We start from the raw sequence: 19,571 nt of genomic DNA on the forward strand, positions 1-19,571 counted from the left end.
AACACAAAGTTCACAGAAAGGTGGGCATGTGTAGTTGGAAGAGAAGGAGTCTTTATGACAAAAATCCAAATTATCACATTGCAATTAAATACCCTTGAATTTAATCTCCATGAAAAACAATCTAAGGTAATAATTGGAATTAGAATTTGTTTATTATTGTCACATGTACCAAGGTACAGTGAAATTTGTCTTGCATACCGTTCATATAGATCAATTCATTACACAGTGCATTGAGGTAGTACAAGGTAAAACAATAACAGAATGCAGAATAAAGTGGAACAGCTCCAGAGAAAGTGCAGTGCAGGCAGACAATAAGGGGCAAGGTCATAACGAGGTAGATTGTGAGATCAAGAGTCCATTTTATTGTACCAGATACGTGTTGTTAGCTTTTCAGACTATTGAATTCTTGGTTGTACAACTTTGTTTTATCTCCAGTCAAAAATTGATAAGGCAAATATTAATCAATATCTGTGTTAATGAGTGAGTTGTGAGGCAGCTATATGACTCTGCCATACCCATCTGACTGAGTCAGAGACCCTGTGCCAAATATTTATTTCTGTGTTCATCACTACTAGATCCACGGATTTAGTTCCCAGCAGGATCTTACTGCACAATTAATCCCACAAATAAAAACAAGGCCAGCTTTGTGGCGACACTTGGCAGAAAGCAAACACGCACACATATTTGTTTCTATTTACTATGATTGGCATGGAAAATAATGTCACAAAGTGGAGATCAGGAACAAGGTCCGAATTCCATTTGCCATCACCAAGCTTTTACTTAATATCGTCATGATGTATTATGACAGTGACTGCTCTTCAGAACAACTTTGTCAGTTGTAAAATTTCATTCTTTCCCTCTCTCTCTCTTATGCCATTTAATGGAGGTGTTAGCTTGTTTACTTAAAAATTTACACTTTTATTACAACAGCAATTGGACAAATATTGTCAATATAAGTTCTTATCCCATAAGTTGACACAGGGTCTTGATTTATACAATGGTATTTGTTTCATTATGAACTATGACAATTAAAATCTGATTTGTAAAATGCTATTTCCATTTCAAATTTGTACAGGAATGCAATGACACTTTACGAAGATTTAAGTGCTTTGGTGTGATATTTTGAATAAAATGTATTCTTTGCACTTGATAAGCTAGATTCCGAGGTTCTACTAGTCCTGCCAAGATTTGACAAACAAGTCTTTGGAAGGGTGCCACCTTGGTGATCGGTGAGTGACTCTGCTGATCTGACCACCTTCTGTCCTGAGAAGGAGAGAAATATTGGCAGTCAACAGTGGAAGTTGCTGGTCAGATGCTGATACTTTGGCCCATCATCATTGCCCTTCCAAGTTTTTTCCTTTTACCCGGGTTTTGCTTGGGTTGGTTCCAAGGCTATTGACTGCCCTTTCCTGATAGTCCTTTCCTCTTAGGGACTATGGCTAGCTAGTCAGCCGTGGAAGCACTGGTGTCAGACCAGTCCTGTTCCACCTTGCTTCTGGTGGGGGTCAGAGAACAGCAGACAGTCGTGGAAAGGCTAGCTGAACTTCCCTCATCAATGTTGCTAAAAGCAACACCCACCAGTCCAGTTGAGCTTGAAACACTGATGACATGTTTGGATCAGTAGCCCATCATATTTCATGGTCTTACTCATCTCCATCTCTTTGAAACCAATAGGTCGCCAGCACCATTTTCTTCTCCCACTCTAACTAGGTCAGCTCTGCAAAACCACCTTGGCATTCACTTCAATTCTGAGATTACAGCTATGCCTCATTGATAATAATGCATATTGGGTCAATCCCCTCAACTCCCTGTTCAAACCCAAGTGCAGTTTGCAGTCTTCACAGCAGTCAGATGGTCTGAATCAGTTGTGAACACTGTTCTCCTTGGTGAAGCAAATGCATTGTCCCTATTCATCTTCCTCAATCTCTTCCATGGTCCATCATATTAAAAGACATTTGGACAGGTACATAGATAGGAAAGGTTTAGAGGGATATGGGCCAAATGCAGGCAAATGCAACTTGCTTAAATGGACATCTTGGACGAGTTGGGCTGAAGGACCTGTTTCTGTGCCGTATTGCTCTATGACTCTATGATCCTCCTTCTATGCCTCTCTTGTTATCCAGCTCACCAACTCCACTCCTACCTATCTGAATCTTGCCAGAGTAACACACAAACTCCTTTCACAGGAGACTTGAATTCTATCCTGGTCGAGAACTCCATCAACTCCTTCGTGCTGAACCTGTCCATACTATATATATATATATTCATCACCCCATCTATTTGTGAGTTTATCTTATGGGCCTAAGTGCATCATAAGACTGCCATAACATTGCCTTTTTGACTTTGCACTTCCAGAGAGGAATTATGCCCACCAATGAGCCCAAGATGCCAGGGTTGGACATTAGTGTTACATCTGCTTAGAAGTCTGATTTTTGCTTTGTAAGCCTTCAAAGCTGGCTGTTAAGTGTAATCTTTTACTCTGCATTTATTTAGTTAACATTTAATTCAAAATACACCCTTGAAACCTGTGTAAGATTATATTGCAGTTGCAATATTAAATTAATTTGCAAGCTGTAATTATACTTCATCGTACTGCGGTTTGATGTGGTATCCAGTAGGCTGACTGAAAGAAGAGCTGTTCAGACGAATTTATCAAGATCTCACACTGATCTCTTTGTGAAAGACAGATGATGTTATGGCAGTAGTTACCTGGATGTCTGAACTAATAATAGAGAATTGAAATCTCATTATAGGTCTTTGAAAATCTTAATTCAGTTTTTTTAAAAATATGGTAGCATGGTAAAATATAGTGGTGTTGCTGTCACATAGTATCAGAGACCAGGTTTAATTCTGATCTCCAGTGATGTCTGTGTGGAGTTTGCATGTTCTCCCTGTGATAGTATGGGGTTGCTCCGGGTGCTCTGGTTTCAGAATCAGAACCAGAATCAGGTTTCTTATCACTGACATATGTCATGAAATTTGTTGTTTTGCGGCAACAATACAATGCAAGGCATAAAGACATGAGAATTACTATAAGTTACAAAAATAAATAAGTAGTGCAAAAGAAGAATAATGAGGTAGTGTTCATGGGTTCATGGACCGTTCAGAAATCAGATGGTGGAGGGGAAGAAGCTGTTCCTGAAACACTGAGTGTGGGTCTTCAGGCTCCTGTACCTCCTCCCTGATGGTAGTAACAAGAAGAGGGCATGTCCCGGATGGTGAGGGTCCTTAACGATGGATGCTGCCCTCTTGAGGCACCACCTCTTGAAGGTGTCCTCGATGGCAGGGAGGGTTGTGCCCGTGATGGAGCTGACTGAGTCTACAAACCTCTGCAGCTTCTTTCGATCCTCCATGTTTTGATCTTCCCACATCCCAAAGCTGTGCAGTTCAGTAGTTAATTGGCCACCGTAGCGTGTAGGTGAGTGGTAGGATCTGAGGGGAGTTGATGGAATGTGGTGAGGATAAAATGGGATTAATATAGGATTAGTGTAAATGGGTGGTTGATGGTCAGCATGGATTATGTCAGCTGAACGGTCTGTTTCCACACTGTATCATTAAGAATGATGGTATTATCTGAAGCTACCAATTGTATCTCCTTCCCCAGCCATCATCTCAGAATGAATAAGATAGCTTGCTGCAACAAACAATTTGATAAGATAAGATAAGATAAAATCAGATCAGATCAGATCAGATCTTTATTAGTCACATGTACATTGAAATGCACAGTGAAATACATCTTTTTGTATAGAGTGTTCTGGGGGCAGCCTGCAAGTGTCACCACACTTCCGGCGCCAACATAGCATGCCCTGCTGGACGAACTTGGAGGCACTAAAGATTCTGCAGATGCTGGAATCTGGAGCAACACACACAAAAAGTGGTGGAGGAACTCAGCAGGTCAGGCAGCACCTATGGAGGGAAATAAGCAGTCAATGTTTCAGTGGGTCTCAACCCGAAACATCGACAGCTTATATCCCTCCATAAATGCCACCTGACCTGCTGAGTTCCTCCACCACTTTTTGTGTGTGTTGCTGGAGGAACTTAGCAGCTCGATCAGCATCCATGGGAGGAAAGGAACTGTCGACATTTCGGGTCAAAACCCTGCATCAGGGCTCCACTGATTTCCTCCAGCAGACTGTTTTTTGCTCTAGATTCCAGCTTCCGCAGTCTCTTGTGTCTCTAAGAAAGTTTGTCACCTGATTTCTAATTCTCAAGCATCAATTAATTTCCAAAACCAGTAAGACAGAGAGAAACAGGAATCATGGAAGCATTATTTTCCTCTTTCTAATTTGATTTATATTAAGTCAAGTTGTGTCTTTAAAATAAATGAATTCCTTCAGATGGTTGGAAAGGGAGAGGGAAGGAGGGCAAATTTTGAGGGCAAGAAGGCTTTTGCCCAAACCACCCATCTATGAAAGTTAGACTGGAAGGATGGAGGACAGGATGAAGGTCTTTAGGGTGCAGTCTAGATCATTCAAAAGTGTAAAGGCAAGGGGTGCATTGCTAATGAGGAATTGGGCAGATGTACATGGTGGGCTGACGGGCCTGTTTCTGTGCTGTATGTCTACGAAACTGCTGGTGGGCACATGTTCCCAACTCCAAAGGCAGTCAATGGCTACTTATCAGGCTCCACCGACAACATACTTCTCATTTCCCACACAAAAAGAAAAAGGACAAGATGTAGAAGAGGGCAGCAGAAGCAAAAAGGCTGGAGAGAACAGTCATAAAAGAGAAAATGAAAGTCAGAGAATCAACGAGCATGAGAGACCATAGTCACTGACTTCATAATGCAGTGCAATGGAAGATTGATTAGTGCAGGGCAGTATTATTTGTCTGTATAAAGTACTGTCCTCTACAGGCATGTATACATAAACACAGAGATAATACTTTGAACATAATGCACTCCTATACATAAATGCTGTTGTAATACTGTGCAGTAGTTAGAGGCAGAAGCTTGAAGGACTCAACCCATACACCCATTAATCAAGTCACCCGTCCTCTGTCACAGCCTGCTGTATTCTACTGCCCAGCCATTACTGCTTGCTTCCAAGCTGCTTCCTTCCACCATTGAGCTGTTTCAATTCCCATTACCAAGGTTATTTTTAGTGGTTGACAAGGACATTGAACCTTTGAGTAGATTATGCTAAAAGAATTTAAAAAAAAGAATTGAAATGTTCTACTTTTAACTCGTCCCTGCAGGTAAAAATATAACTCAGAGTATTTTAATCAATAGATCAAAATTTTTGAAGCTTTTTATTTAACCTTAATATTTCTTGCTGTCATTATTTACCAATAGATATTAATAACATAATGACTATGAGGTAATGGTAATGGCAGCTCCAATGGAACCATTCCCATCTCCAGCTCTTCAAACTCTGTGCCGCACATTGCAGAGGAGGAACTGACAGTCTGGCTCTGAATTCTAGCTGGGATGCTCATGCTGTAATTGTGTGCCTGCTTTCATGCTGCAAGTTTGTTACTTCTGATGTCTCAGATGTGGGAACTCAGAAAAGGCAACTGTCCAGCTGCATTAACCTCCCTGGTGTAAAGAGAGTACAGTTGTGGAAGGAGCATTCAGATTGTGCCCTGTCATCACATTATATATTCCTCAATACAGATTGCCAAGGGAACAGAGTGCATATGAAGTATTTCTGAATTTCTGTAACCTTAGATGAGAATGCAAAGACTGAAAAGTACTGCCTATTTTTGGCACTCTAGAAAATGTGCAAGTTTAGATACTTAGATCCTGTGGGGACTATTTTTATTAATTAAATCAAGGAGTCAAATAGTTCAGCACTAGAGCAGGGAAATTCTTGGCCTTGAGAGCTTGAACTCAAATCTTCTGAAATAGACTTTAGGGTTCAGGTACTCCAAATGTATGGTTTATCTAAGGATGAATTAACTATCAACCTTAGCTTAGATGGACCAGTATCTGATGTAAGCAAAAATGGCAAATAATCATTTCTGTTTACCATACACGTGATCCTGAAATATTAAAAATAATGGAAGTGAAATTATTACTTTGCAAGCGCGACCTGGTTTTTATGTTGGTAGTCTTGGAAAGGAAAAGGGAATCCTTATGTACAATGTTGAAACATTTTTGTTGTTTGCTTGAAAGACACGTAAGCAGAAAAATTTCAAGATCACATGCCATTCTCTTCATATAAATACTAAGAAAGTAGAACAAGAATTTTTGGTCTAAAGTGTGACTTGTGGTCCCATCAATTTCTGACACATAATCTCTGCGATTTACTGCATCCTCTGTAGAAACTCACTGTGTATCTGCGAGATACAGTCAATGCAAATTCCCAATATAAACTCATTGTTTGGGCCTTTCATGGAAGTTTCTGATTTATTTCTGATATTTAACTCTTTGTATCTCATTTTAAAAAATTCTTTGTATATTTCCTGTATAATCTCACTGCTTTTCCAGAATATAATTTCACTATTTCTCACTGGTTTTCTCTGTACATCACCTCGACGATCTCACTGCATTGCCTATACAATCTCATTGTTTCCCACTGTGCATTCGCTGCATGGCACTGTTTCTTAATGCTTCCTTTATAACCACTACTTCCTATATTATATCTATTATATAATCTTACTGTTTGTCTTCAGAACAAAAGTGACCATTTTTCACCTGAGTAGTCCACTGGTACTGAGGCCGTGTGGGACATCGTGAGAATGTGAGGAAATGGTAGGGCCCTGCGGAGTATTGCAGAAACAGAGGGACCTTGGAGTACAAGTACATGGTTACCTGAAAGTGGTGTCGCCAGTAGACAGGGTGGTGAAGAAGGTTTTTGGATACTGGCTTTCATCAGTCAGGGCATTGAGTACAAAAGTTGGGAGGTCATGTACAGGATGCTGGTAAGACCACTTTTGGAGTATTATGTTCAATTTTGCTTGCCCTACTATAGGAAAGATATTATTAATCTGTAAAGAACACAGGAAAGATTTACAAGGATGTTGCCAGGACTTGAGGGACTGAGTTATAGGGAGAGGTTGGACAGGCTAGCACTTTATTCCTTGGAGCACCTGAGAGGTGATCTTATAGAGCTGTATAAAATCATGAGGGGCACAGTCAGTGTGAATGCACTCAGCCTTTTTCCCAGAGTTGGGGAGTCAAGAATCGAGAACTAGAGGGCATAGGTTTAAGGTGAGAGGGGAAAGACTTAATAGGAACTTGAGGGGCAACTTTTGTACACAAAGGGTGGTGTGTATGTGGAATGAGCTGCCAGAAGAAGTGGTTGCAGCAGGTACAATAACAACTTTTAAAAGACAGTTGGACAGGTACATGGATAGGAAACATTTAGAAAGTTATGGGCCAAACGCTGGCAAATGGGACTTGCTTGGAGGGGGGCATCTTGGTCAGCATGGACCAGTTGGGCCGAAGGGCCTGTTTTCATATGGTATGACTCTGTGAATCTATGTATCTCATAAAAGAAAATCCTCTGTATATTTCCTGTATAATCTCATTGCTTTTCCACAATATAATTTCACTCTTTCTCATGATGTATCCACTGGTTTTCTCTGTATATCACCTCTACGATCTCATTGTGTTGCCTGTACAATCTCACTGTTTCCCACTGTACATTTGCTATATAATAGCACTGCTTCTTAACTCTTATTTTATAACCACTGCTTCCTACATTATACCAATGTTATAATCTTACTGTTTGTCTGCAAAACAAAAGTGACCATTTTCCACCTGAGTAATCCACTGGTATTTGAGGCTGTTTGGGACATCATGAGAATGTGAGGAGTGCAATAGAATTGCAGGTCCTTTTGTTGTGGAAAGGATGGCAAACCAGATTAGATTCCATTGTTTCTTTCACCCAACTGTTGAACAACTTGCTGACACTAACTACTTTGGTTCATACTCAGAGCTGGCTCCTGCTCTGATGGAAGCATGGAAGGCAGAAGACGAGGAAGGAAGAAGATCGGACAAGAGGGAGGAGGTTATAAGAATGTACAGTATCTCATTGCAAAAATGCAATTGTTTAGCTTCTATGCATTGTTCAAGAGGATGGCTTCCCAAGTATGAGATTCTGGCGTAGAACTTTAGTTAGCTCCTACATATTGGTTCATAATTCCCAAACATGGGTACTCAAAAAATTGGCCCATGTTAAAAGCCATCTTCTTGCATGTAAGAGCATAATTCAGGTGGTTTGTTACTCTGTACCAGTGGAGAAGGATATAATATCAAAATCACTTGATATAATATCAAAATCACTTGATATAAGAAGAATACTGGTTCTGGTGCTTGTGGGGCCTTGGCTGCTATTTTTCCTATATTGTAATAGCGACTACACTTCAAAAGTATTTCACTTTCTGCAAGCACTTTGGTATGTCCTTGAAGCTATGTAAGGACAAAACAAATGAAAGATTCCTTTCCTTTTGTTGAGCCCTGGCTCACACCATAAACATAGCAAATTACATAAGTGAGTTGAAATCAGAATTGCAGATCCCCTGTGTTTTGCCTGGGAAGTATACTGTGGTTCGATTAGCTGATCGCTGCTGATTGCCTCAACTGATTGTCTCTGCACTCCTTGACACAAGAGTGAAAATACAAGCTTTCTATTTCTGATGATCACCTCAAGATAACCTCCAAGATGGAATAAGCTTTGAAAGCTCATATATGAAGCATAGATTCCAGAGAGAGGAGTGAATCCAAACCTTGAGAAGAAAGGAAAAGAGGGAAAAAAAATATCGGACAAGGAGAAGCAATGAAGCCTCTGCCAGCGAGTAGCACACTGGATGACCCTTCATGAACCAGCTCCTCATACAGGACCACCCCCTTTGTGCCCAAGAGAATTTTGCCTCATCATTGTGGGCTGGATCAGGCATGTACAAAAAAAAGGTCAAAGGTTTCTTCAACCCTGTTCTACCTCCACTGAGTAACCCTACCCAAAAATTGAAGATGAGAGTCCACAGACTAAGGGAGTTACATCACATCACCTTCATCAATAGGAATTTAATTGTCTGACCATTAAGCTAGTTCAGAAGGAAATTTGATGCCCTTATGAGATGCAAGTGAGGATTTCCTAAAAGCCATTGATGTAATTTACCATTAAATCACTCTATTGGATGCATTTAGACTATTCCTAAGTCCCTTACAGTCTTCTCTTGTTATTTCCCATTGCAATGAACATAGCACGGCTGTGTAACACACAACATCTACTGAAGCCCACCCTGCTGACTCCAGCACTCCCAGATCATCTGATTAAATTAAGATCTCTCTTAGGTAAATCTATCTCCCTTTCCCAGACAATCAAGTTCAGCTTTGAAATTTGATTGCTCACAATAAATCAGCCTGACAAAAAAAAAGTTATTAGCTCAGTTACTCCTCTGTATTGATCCAATCTGAATTCAAAATTCTTGGACGGTGCAAAGGGTGGAAAAGTCTATAAGATAGTTAAGGAGCATTCGGTTATACTGACAACCCGAAACATGATGTGGAATAAGAACAGAAAATGATAGAAACACTCAGCGGGTCAGGCAGCATCTGTGGAAATAGGAACAGCTCACATTTCAGGTCTGGGACCCTTCATCAGAACTATTTGCAGACTTTGATTCATAAAACTGAATGAATTGCTTCTAGTAAAATGATTTTCTAACAGTCATAGAGAGATACAGGTACGGAAACAGGCTCTTCTGCCCACCACGTCTGCATCAATGGTCAACCAAACATTTACACTAATCCTACATTAATCCCACTTTTCTTTTTATTTTCCACACTCTCATCATTTGCCCCCGGATTCTACCATTCATCCTCTTACTAGGGGGAATTTACAGTGGCCATTTACCTTACCAACCCACATGTTTCTGGGATGTGGGAGGAAACCCGAATACCCAGAGGAAACCCACAGTCACAGGGAGAATGTGCAAACTCCACACAGGCAGCACTGCAAGTCGGGATCGAACCCAGCTCTCTGGAGCTGTGAGGCAGCGACTCTACAAGTTGTGCCACTATGCTTCCCAAGACCTCAAGACCCAAGGATCCCCATGATCTGGGTCATGCCCTCTTCTCACTGCTACTGTCAGGCAGAAGCTGCAGAAGCCTGAAGTCCCACACCACCAGGTTCACAAATAGCTACTTTCCTATAACCATCAGGTTCTTGAACTGACCTACACAACCCTAATCCTACCTCAGCAACAGAGCACTACAGACCACCTCTCGCACTACCACGGACTTGTCTCTGATTGTGTTTTTGCACTAATGTCTTGTTTTGCACAGTCTTTTTTTTCATTGCCTGGTATAATTTATGGATAATTTATATTCTGTGTGTTGTTGGATTTATGTGTCTGTGATGCTGCTGCAAGCTAGTTTTTCATTGTACCTGTACCTCACTGTACTTGTGCATATTACAATAAACTCAATTTGACTTGACCTCAATGGAACATTCCTTATTATCACAAGTCATCTGACACCATCCCACCATTCTTCCCTGTTCCTAAGGTGAGGTCTTGTCCACTGCTGGCTACTATTCATGGGAGGGGATGGTTGATGGGGCTGGAAAAAATCCTGGCATTGTCCTCTTCAGATTGGAAGTTCAACAGGGCAAGATTTTCAACCTTTCCACCAATTTTTCCTGAGCTTGGACATTTGTCTCAGTTAGGATGCACAGATTTAGGGCAGCCACATTGCTGCAATATGTTGATGCCCACTTCGCTCCTTCTCTTAAGGAATATGGCAGTGGGAAACAGGCAGGTCTCAAAGCCAATTGCAAAGACTCAGTAAGTTTGAGGAGCAGCTGTAGGGTAGGAACTTCCTTGACCATTATCCCTGCTGGAACCACGTGCATTGTGGGCAAAGGTATGTCTCCTTACTTCATGCTTCCAAATGGCCTGCCTATGAAAAGCCTGGCCCAGCCATATGGACACCACAGCCTAGAAAGCACACCAGAGCCTCTGCTCCCTTAGAAGGCTAAGGAAATTTGGCATGTCACAACTGACCCTCATCAATATTTATTGATGCACCAAGAAAGCACTCTATCTGGATGCATCCCAGCTTGGTATAACAACACCTCTGCGCAAGACTGCAAGAGATTGCAGAGGGTTGTGAATGCAGCCCAGTCCATCACAAAAACCAGCCTCCCCTCCATTGACTCTGTCTGCATTTCCCACTGCCTTGGGAATGCAGACAACATAATCAAGGACCCCTACCATCCCATTTATTCTCTCTTCTCCTCCCTTCCATTGGGCAGAAGATACAAAAGCCTGAGAACATGCACCACCAGACTTGAGGACTGCTTCTATCCCGCAGTTATAAGACTCTTGAATGGACCTGATGTGATAAAGGTGAACTCTTGATCTCTCAATCTACATTGTCATGGCCCTTGCACTTTATTTGTCTATCTGCACTGCATTTTCTCTGTAACTGTAACACTTTAAGCTGCATTCTCTTTTGTTTTCCTTTGTACTACCTCAATGTATTTATGTATGGAATGATCTGTCTGACATGCAAACAAAAGCCTTTCACTATATCTCAGTACATGTGACAACAATAGACTAATTACCAATGATCACCTGGGTAATCCTCTTAACAGTTCCCTGCCCCATCATTACTGAGCATTTCTTCTTCCAGAATCACAGGAGAAACTATCCACCAACACTCTATCTGCATGAGGAAGATTAAAAACTATCAGGAAGAGTAGCAGCAACCTAAGGGTTCAACCAGCGAGACCAGGGAAGTGTATCTCCTGCACGGAGACACTCAGCACAATAGGCTACAGCTTGACCATAGGAAGGATGGTGCAGCAAATCGGCTGGAAAATTCAGACAAGGAATGTGATGGGGAGGGTGGGAGTGGGGGTGTATATATGGGCAGGCTGCTCTGGATGCACTTTCGCACGCTCTGCTCCAGCAAGCCTTTATGCCTGCTGCAGATGTCGATGAGCAGTAGGGAGTGGGTGAGGTTCCCTTGTGTTAACTTGTTGTCCGACCTTCAGCTGAGCCATAGGCACAGCCTTGCCAGTCACGAAGGCCAGGATGGAGCTTTGCCCTACAGTTGGTCACAGATCCCTGACACCATTGATGCAGAAAACCTAAATCTTTGGAGCCCACCTTAATGGACCACCACAGAACCCCAACGGTGAATAAATAATAACCGGAGGAGCTCTCCTGCTGCTTTCACTCTTCTCCTGTGTTCCCAGACAGCCTCCAAACTCAGAACAACATTACCTCCTGGATCCCTCCACCTGCCTCACTCACAGTCACACCCTCCTGTCCCTGACCACTGGCTGAATTTGATGCAGTTAATCTAAGGGGTGTGACTGCCTCCTGAAACACAGCATCCAGGTAATTCTCCCCCTCCCTGATGTGTTGCAGTGCTTGAAGCTCAGATACCAGCTCATCAACTTTGAGCTGGAGATCCTCAAGCAACCAACACTTGCTACAGGAACCACAGTGGGGTCCACCTGCTCGCACATCATGCAGCTACAACACATCACCTGGCCCCACATCTCTACTCTATTTAATTAGTTATAATTTGTTTCATTGTTTCATACATATATATATAGATAGATATAAATGTTTATTCCAGCATTTTCTGTTTTATCTTAAAGCTTTGGAAGGTACTGATACTGGGAAGGGTGCCATATGAACGTAAGTTTCCCTTTGAAGGTCTAAACTCATCGACTATAAGTAGGTGACCACTTCTCGTCAAACAGCACACAGAGAAATGTCACAAGAACACAAGCAAGGAGAAGGCCACCTGGCCTCTCAAGCCTGCCCCACCATTCATTATGACCATGGTTGATCTATGCTGACCTCAACTCCTCTTCTATGCTAGTTCCCCATTGCTCTCAATCTCCCAATCTTTCAAATAATTATTTAGCTCCACTCAAATACTTCTAATGATCCAGCCTCCACCACCCTCGGGGACAGAGAATTCCAGAGATTCACTACCTCCTGATGAAGAAATTTCTTCGCATCTAAGTTTTAAATGACTGGCCCCTCATCTTGTAACCATGCCCCCTAGTTCGTGACTCTCCCTCTAGTGAAAACATCTCAACATCTACCCTGTCACGCCTCCTTAGGATCTCATAAGTTTGAATGTCACCACTTATTCTTCTAAACTCCAAGAAAAACAGACCCAAACTGTCTTACCTGTTAGGATCTTGCCCTTAGGATCTTATAATGCCCTAGAATGTCACCACTTATTCTTCTAAACTCCAAAAAAAAGCAGACCCAAACTGTCTAGCCTGTTATGTAAACAAATGAGGGGCTCATCCACTTGCATTACAAAAAGAAATTTTGTGTTGGATGCATGCCATGTGACTTTTAACTCATAGTGTTTGCAATCAACTACTTATATACGAGGAATTTCTAGCCGCAGTAACGTGTTTAATTTGTTTCTATCCCACTTCCCGCAGAGAAAACTATAAACAAGAATGAACATGGTTCTCAGGCAGAGGCAAACTAGCGACTAACATAACAAAATATGTAGTGTGGACATTTGCAAATGAGTTGCATGCCAGCTGACCAGTTTTAAAGATCCAGTCTTGTGATAAAGCCTCTTTGTCACTGTGCAGCGGACATAAATGGAGCTTTGTGTGGCTGCTTGCTCTTTCACGAGCTCGAATGCTGTTGCACACAGGTATTCATACCATGGGGAAAAGCCACCTCTATCTCCATACATCCTTCCGAATGGATTTCATGCACAGTCAACGTTAAACACAGACCCAGCCTCTCCTTTATTTGCAGAGAGTGAATTTGCAGTGCCCGTTATTTTTACTTCATATCTGTCATATGGTACAGAGTGCTCTAGGAACACTGCATTGCTGCATGTCCCATGTTCTAGATAAGATGGAAAACTGGGGCAGAAATATTGGTCAGAACCCATCTATTCTTTGACACTTTGCCTTGGGATCTATAATACATGCGTGAGAGGGCAGGTGACAGCAATTTAACTATTAAGATTATGGCACAGAAGAGGAGATGATTCCAGCATAGACGAGCCATGATCATATCGAATGGACGAGCAGGCTTCAGGGGACAGGTGGTCTATTCCTGCTCCCATTTTCTTCTACCTCATCTAAACCTTTGACAGTGCAGCACCCCTTCAGTACTGCACCGAAGAGGCAACCTAGAGCTTCTGGAGTGGGTTTTGAACTCAGTACGTTCTGACTGAGATGAGAGTGTTTGGTGCAGCATCACAGCTGACAACATAAATGGAGGTACCGAGTCCTGTTTGGGTCCATTTATAACCGGGCAGCCTTTACTCCAGGGGAAACCTATACCAAGACAAAACAGACAAGCCCTTCTGAGTGTATCTGTGCTCACTGAACATTATACTGCCCAGCAGCCACAATGCCAGTAATATGTAGCCTTGCCTGATATATGCAGCACTTGTGCAATCACCTGGAACCTGAGGTTTGTAGCCTGAACTGTCTCAGGGTCAGCTAATTGCAAAAAGTCACATACCTACATTTCCTGAGGATACAATCACAGAGACCATTTTTTTACTGCTGAATTTCTATTGGTATGGTTCTGTTAAACCATGTCTTTATCAAAATGCATCATTTGAAGCAGTTTTTCATTTACAAAAGTAAATTTAATTCACAGCAAAGCTGTGGTGGGATGTGCAGGAACCCTTTTTTCTTGCAATTACTATTCCTCTTTCTCTGTCTATTGGCAGTTAGCTGAGACTCAATCCATTTCTTTGCAGTGCTCATTAAGGTGAGGGATCGCCACGTCACTGAATGTATTCTTTCACCATCATTAGTCAAGCCTAGTGCAGCCCCACTCAACTGACATACAAATCTTCCTCAGGTGCGGACATGTAACACAGCCCCGTGAGACCCCAGCAGACACCAGACGCCGCAGAAGCAGCCCACTTGTCAGTGTTTATTCTAAATTGGATGTTCATTGAAAAAACAAGTGAATACTTTGTTTTAGACAAGATTGTTGTCTCTTATGCTGTGGTAAAACATGCACTCGGCATTATCCACCAGAATGCTACCCACTCCACTCACTCAAGGCATTTTGTTTCCAATTTACTGTTACAAAAGACACAAATTATCAGAAACAGTGTACAAATGACAAAACTCCCACATATATCCACTTATCCATGTGTATTATTCTCAGATGTCCTGACCTGGTAGTGCTCCCAACTGCAGTGGAGAGGTCCAAAGGCAGCCGTAGACCTCAAATGGCCTTGACCCGAAACGTCAACTGACCATTGCACTTGCTGAGCCTGGGCTGTGATGGTCGGCAGGCTATACTTTCACAGTGGAGTAGCAAAATAGGGACACAAGAGACTGCAGATGCTGGAATCTGGAGCAAAAAACAACAAGATGCTGGAGGGACTCAGAGGGTCAGGCAGCATCTATGGAGGGAAATGAGCAGTCAACATTTCAGGTCAAGACCCTTCATAAAAGGTTTGACAGATTAAAGTTTCAGGTTATTTGGTATTTACAGACGGCAGGAAAACCTCTAGATATGGATTGGAACAGCTGCCAATGGCAATTTTACAAATGTTGGACAACATGCAATGAAATTTATTTTTAAAATGTGACTGAGGACTCTTGGGAAATGTTGATTTTTTTTTAACACCTTCGAAGATGACTTTGGGCTTGAGTGTTTATTGAGCAGATAGTGATTTCGGTTGTACCAATATTAAAATCAGAGCGAAAACCATTACAGATTCTGGAAATCTGAAATAACCTAAAAATGCTGGAACCACTCAGAAGGTCAGGCAGCATCTGTGGAAAGAGATGCTACAACTGTAGATGACTTACTCTTTCTTTTTGTTTGCATGAGAACCGGTTATTTTTGCCTGCTTTCATTTTGACTCTTTTTTTTTCCTCTGCGGTCTGACCTACTGGGCAAGTCCCACAGCCTTACCATTAGCAACATATTACACAGACAAAGGAACTTAAACTAATCTTAATTGCTCTTCAATGGCCACAAGTCATCCTCTATCAGAGATATTCCCTTCTTCTACTTACCTCCCTTCCCCATCTTCTCTGCTACCTAAACTAACTTGGAGCAAAGGACAAAATGCTGGAGGAACTCAGGGGATCAGGCAGCATCTGTGGAGGCACAAGGACAGTCGATGTTATGGGTTGAGACCTTGCATCAGGGTTTTGACCCAAAATATTGATAATTCCCTTCCCTCCCACAGATGCTGCTCGACTCACTGAGTTCTCCCAACAGATTGTTTGTTGCTCCAATTCCAGCATCTGCGGTCCCTTGTGCCTCCATAAAGAGGTGAGGGGTGAGGCAGGAGCTGGCAGGTGATAGGTGGAACCAGGTGAGTAGGGGGGGATGATGGGCAGATGGAGCCAGGTTGGGGGGAGGGAAGGGTGGAGGCAGAGACAGGCTGGAAGGTGATAAGTGAAGACAACAAAGGGCAACACTTTCTGAAATCCGATAAATAAGGAAGGTGATAAGTGGAACCAGATAAGGGAGGGATGATGGGCAGATGGAGCAAGTGGGGGAGAGAATAGAGAACCAGTGGGTTAATTGAGTGGGCGATGGGCAGTTGGAACCAGGTGGGAGAGGGGAAAGAAACTGGGGGGCCGGGTGGGGTTTGGAAAGAAGAGGGAGGTGGTGAGAGAACCTGGGTGATTGAGGAGAGAGAAAGGAACACAGGGGGTCAGGTTACCTGAAATTGGAAAATTCAATGTTCGTACCTTTGGGTCGTAGACTACCCAGGCGGAATATGAGATGTTGTTCCTCTGGTTTGCGTGGGGCCTCACCCTGGTAGTGGAGAAGGCCAAGGACAGACTGACTGGTCTGGGAATGGGAAGGGGAGTTGAAATGGCTGGCAACTGGGAGCTCAGGATGTCCATTGCAGGCAGAATGCAGGGCTCGGCAAAGCAGTTGCCTAGTCTATGCCTGGTCTTGCCGATGTAGAGGAGGCCACATCACAAGCACCGAATGCAATATAGAGGCAAAGCTGGAGGAGATGCACGTGAATCCCTGCCTCAACTGGAAGGGCTGTTTCAGTCGCTGGATGGTGGTGAGGGAGGAGGTGTGTTGCACCTCCTATAGTTACAGAAGAAAGTGCCAGGGGATGGGGAGGGGGATGGGGAGGCATGAGTGAACCAGGGAATCACAGAGAGAGTGGTCCCTGTGGAAAGCAGAAAGTGATGGGGAGGGGAAGATGTGACTGACGGTGGGATTGCGTAACAGCAGGCAAAACCGACAAAGAATGATGTGCTGGATGCCGAGGCTGGTGCGGTGAAAGGTAAGGATTAAGGGAACTCTATTTCTGTTCTGTCTGGGCGTTGGCATGGTGAGAGCAGAATTAGGGGAAATGGAGGAGATGCGCGTGAGGGCTCCATCAACCACAGTGGAGGCGAATCTACGTTTCCTGAAAAAGAAGGACACTTCAGATGTCCTGGAATGGAAAAGCCTCATCTTGAGAACAGGTGTGGTGGAGACAGAGAAACTGAAAGAAAGGAATGGTGTTCTTACAAATGCCAGGGTGGGAGGAGGTGTAGTCACAGCAGCTGTGGGAGTTGGTGGGTTTATACTAAACGTCAGTGGGTAGTTTCTCTCCTGAGATGGATACAGAGGGATCCAGAAAGGGGAGAGAGGCATCAGAAATGGTTCAAGTGAATTTGAGGGCGGGGTGGAAGTTATAATGAAGGTGATCAAATTGATGAGTTCTGCACAGGTGCAGGAGGCAGCACCAATGCAGTCGTCGATGGAGTAGAGAAAGAGTTGGGGAGTGTTGCTGAAGCAGGTCTGGAACAATGACAGTTCCAATGAAAATACAGGTGTAGCTAGGTGCCAATGGCTTCAATTTGTAGAAGTGAGAGGAACGAAAAGTGAAATTGTTCCAGGTAAGCACAAGTTCCGGCAGGTGGAGGAGAAAGAGGGGAACTGGTTGGATCTATGTTCCAGAAAGAAGTGGAAGGCCCTAAGTCCTTCCTGATGGGGGAAGGTGATGTATAGAGACTGGACGTCCATGGTGAAGATGGAACAGGTGAGTCCAGGGAATTGGAAGTTGTCAAATGGTGGAGGGCACACAAGGTGCTCTGGATGTAGATAGGAAGGGACTGGACAAGATAGAGTCGAGGTATGAGGAGATAAGTTCAGTGGGGCAAGACCTGTCCCTACACCTCCTCTCTCATCTCCAGGAATCTAAACAGCCCTTCCAGCTGAGGCAGAGATTCACATGAACCTCCTCCAAACTTGTCTATTGGATTTGGTGCTTGCAATATGCCCTCCTCTACATCGGTGAGACCAGGCAACTGATTTGCTGTTCTGTCCGCAATGGTCATCCTGTGCTCCTGGTTGCATGCCATTTCAACTCCCCTTCCCAGTCCCACACAGACCTATCTGTCCTCAGCCTTCACCACTGCCAGGATGAGGCCAAACACAAACCAAAAGAACAGTATCTCATATCCCACCTGGGTGGTCTATAACCCAATGATATGAACATTACATTTTCCAATTTCAGGTAACCCATACATCTTGTATTCATTTCTCTCTCCTTCTCGTTCACCCAAGTTCTCTCTTCTTTCCAACTTCCCTAAGGAAGGATATGCTGGCTCTGGAGGGGGTCCAGAAGAGGATCACAAGAATGATCCTGGGCATGAAAGGCTTAACGTATGAGGAGCATTTGATGTCTCTAAGCTTGTACTCTCTGGAGCTTAGAAGGGTGAGGGGGGATCTCATTGAAACCTACCGAATACTGAAAGGCCTGGATAGAGTGGTTGTGGAGAGGATGTCTCCATTAGTAGGTGAGCCTAGGATCAGAGGGCACAGCCTCAGAATAAAGAGATGTCCCTTTAAAGGAATTTCTTAAGCCAGAGGGTGGTTAATCTGTAGAATTCATTGCCATAGATGCTGGTGGAGACCAAGTCACTGGGTGTATTTAAGGCAGACATTGATAGGCTCTTGATTTGCAAAGGGGTTAAGGTTTATAGGGAGAAGGTGGGAGAATGGGGTTGAAAAAAAATCAAATCAGCCATAAATCTGCTCTGCTTTTAGGCTGAATTAGGCTGAGTGGCCTAATTCTGGTCCTATATTTTATGGTCTCAAGTCCATTGATGGAATGGACCAATTTTTAGATATTTTAAACCAAGGCTCTACCTACCCTTGTAACATTACAGGGGATTATGTAAAGAGGAGCAAGTGTCCTTGTCTGTGTTTATCTCTCAAGGACCATCTTGAAACAGATTATCTGTTCATTTATTTCATTGCTGTTTGTGGGAGCTTGCTGTCTCATGCAGTGCTTCCTGCACTACAGCACAGATTGCACTTCAAGAGTAGTTTAAAGGTTGTGAAGCACTTGGAGGTGGCCTTGTGTCAAGGAAGGCTCTGTCTAAAATAATTTCTTTTTCTTTAGAAGCCAGTGCCCAGGTAAAAAGAAATAAATCAATGCGCCTGTTGGAAGACTTTATCTGAAGAAGGCTGGAATATAAAAATGAGGAAATGTCATTTGAGTTGATCTATGCTTTGTCAAAGCTCCATCTGAAGTACTACATTTATTAGGGAACTCTGAACTTCAAGGAGAAATATGTTGCGCAATGCACTGTGTAGGATCACTGTGTGTTTAAATACTGGGGATTAAAGAGGTGAATTATGAAAACAGGTTGCAAAAACTTTTTTGT

The 19,571-nt window shown here is 43.0% G+C and overlaps 1 protein-coding gene across 2 annotated transcripts in view; it reads right to left on the reverse strand.

Annotated features, from left to right (window-relative positions):
• The window catches only part of gpc5b (glypican 5b), a 507,172-nt gene that overhangs the window by 8,614 nt on the left and 478,987 nt on the right, over positions 1-19,571 (reverse strand). The window lies entirely within an intron of this gene.

This window comes from Pristis pectinata, chromosome 6, assembly GCF_009764475.1.
Source record: "Pristis pectinata isolate sPriPec2 chromosome 6, sPriPec2.1.pri, whole genome shotgun sequence".
Lineage (NCBI taxonomy): Eukaryota > Metazoa > Chordata > Chondrichthyes > Rhinopristiformes > Pristidae > Pristis > Pristis pectinata.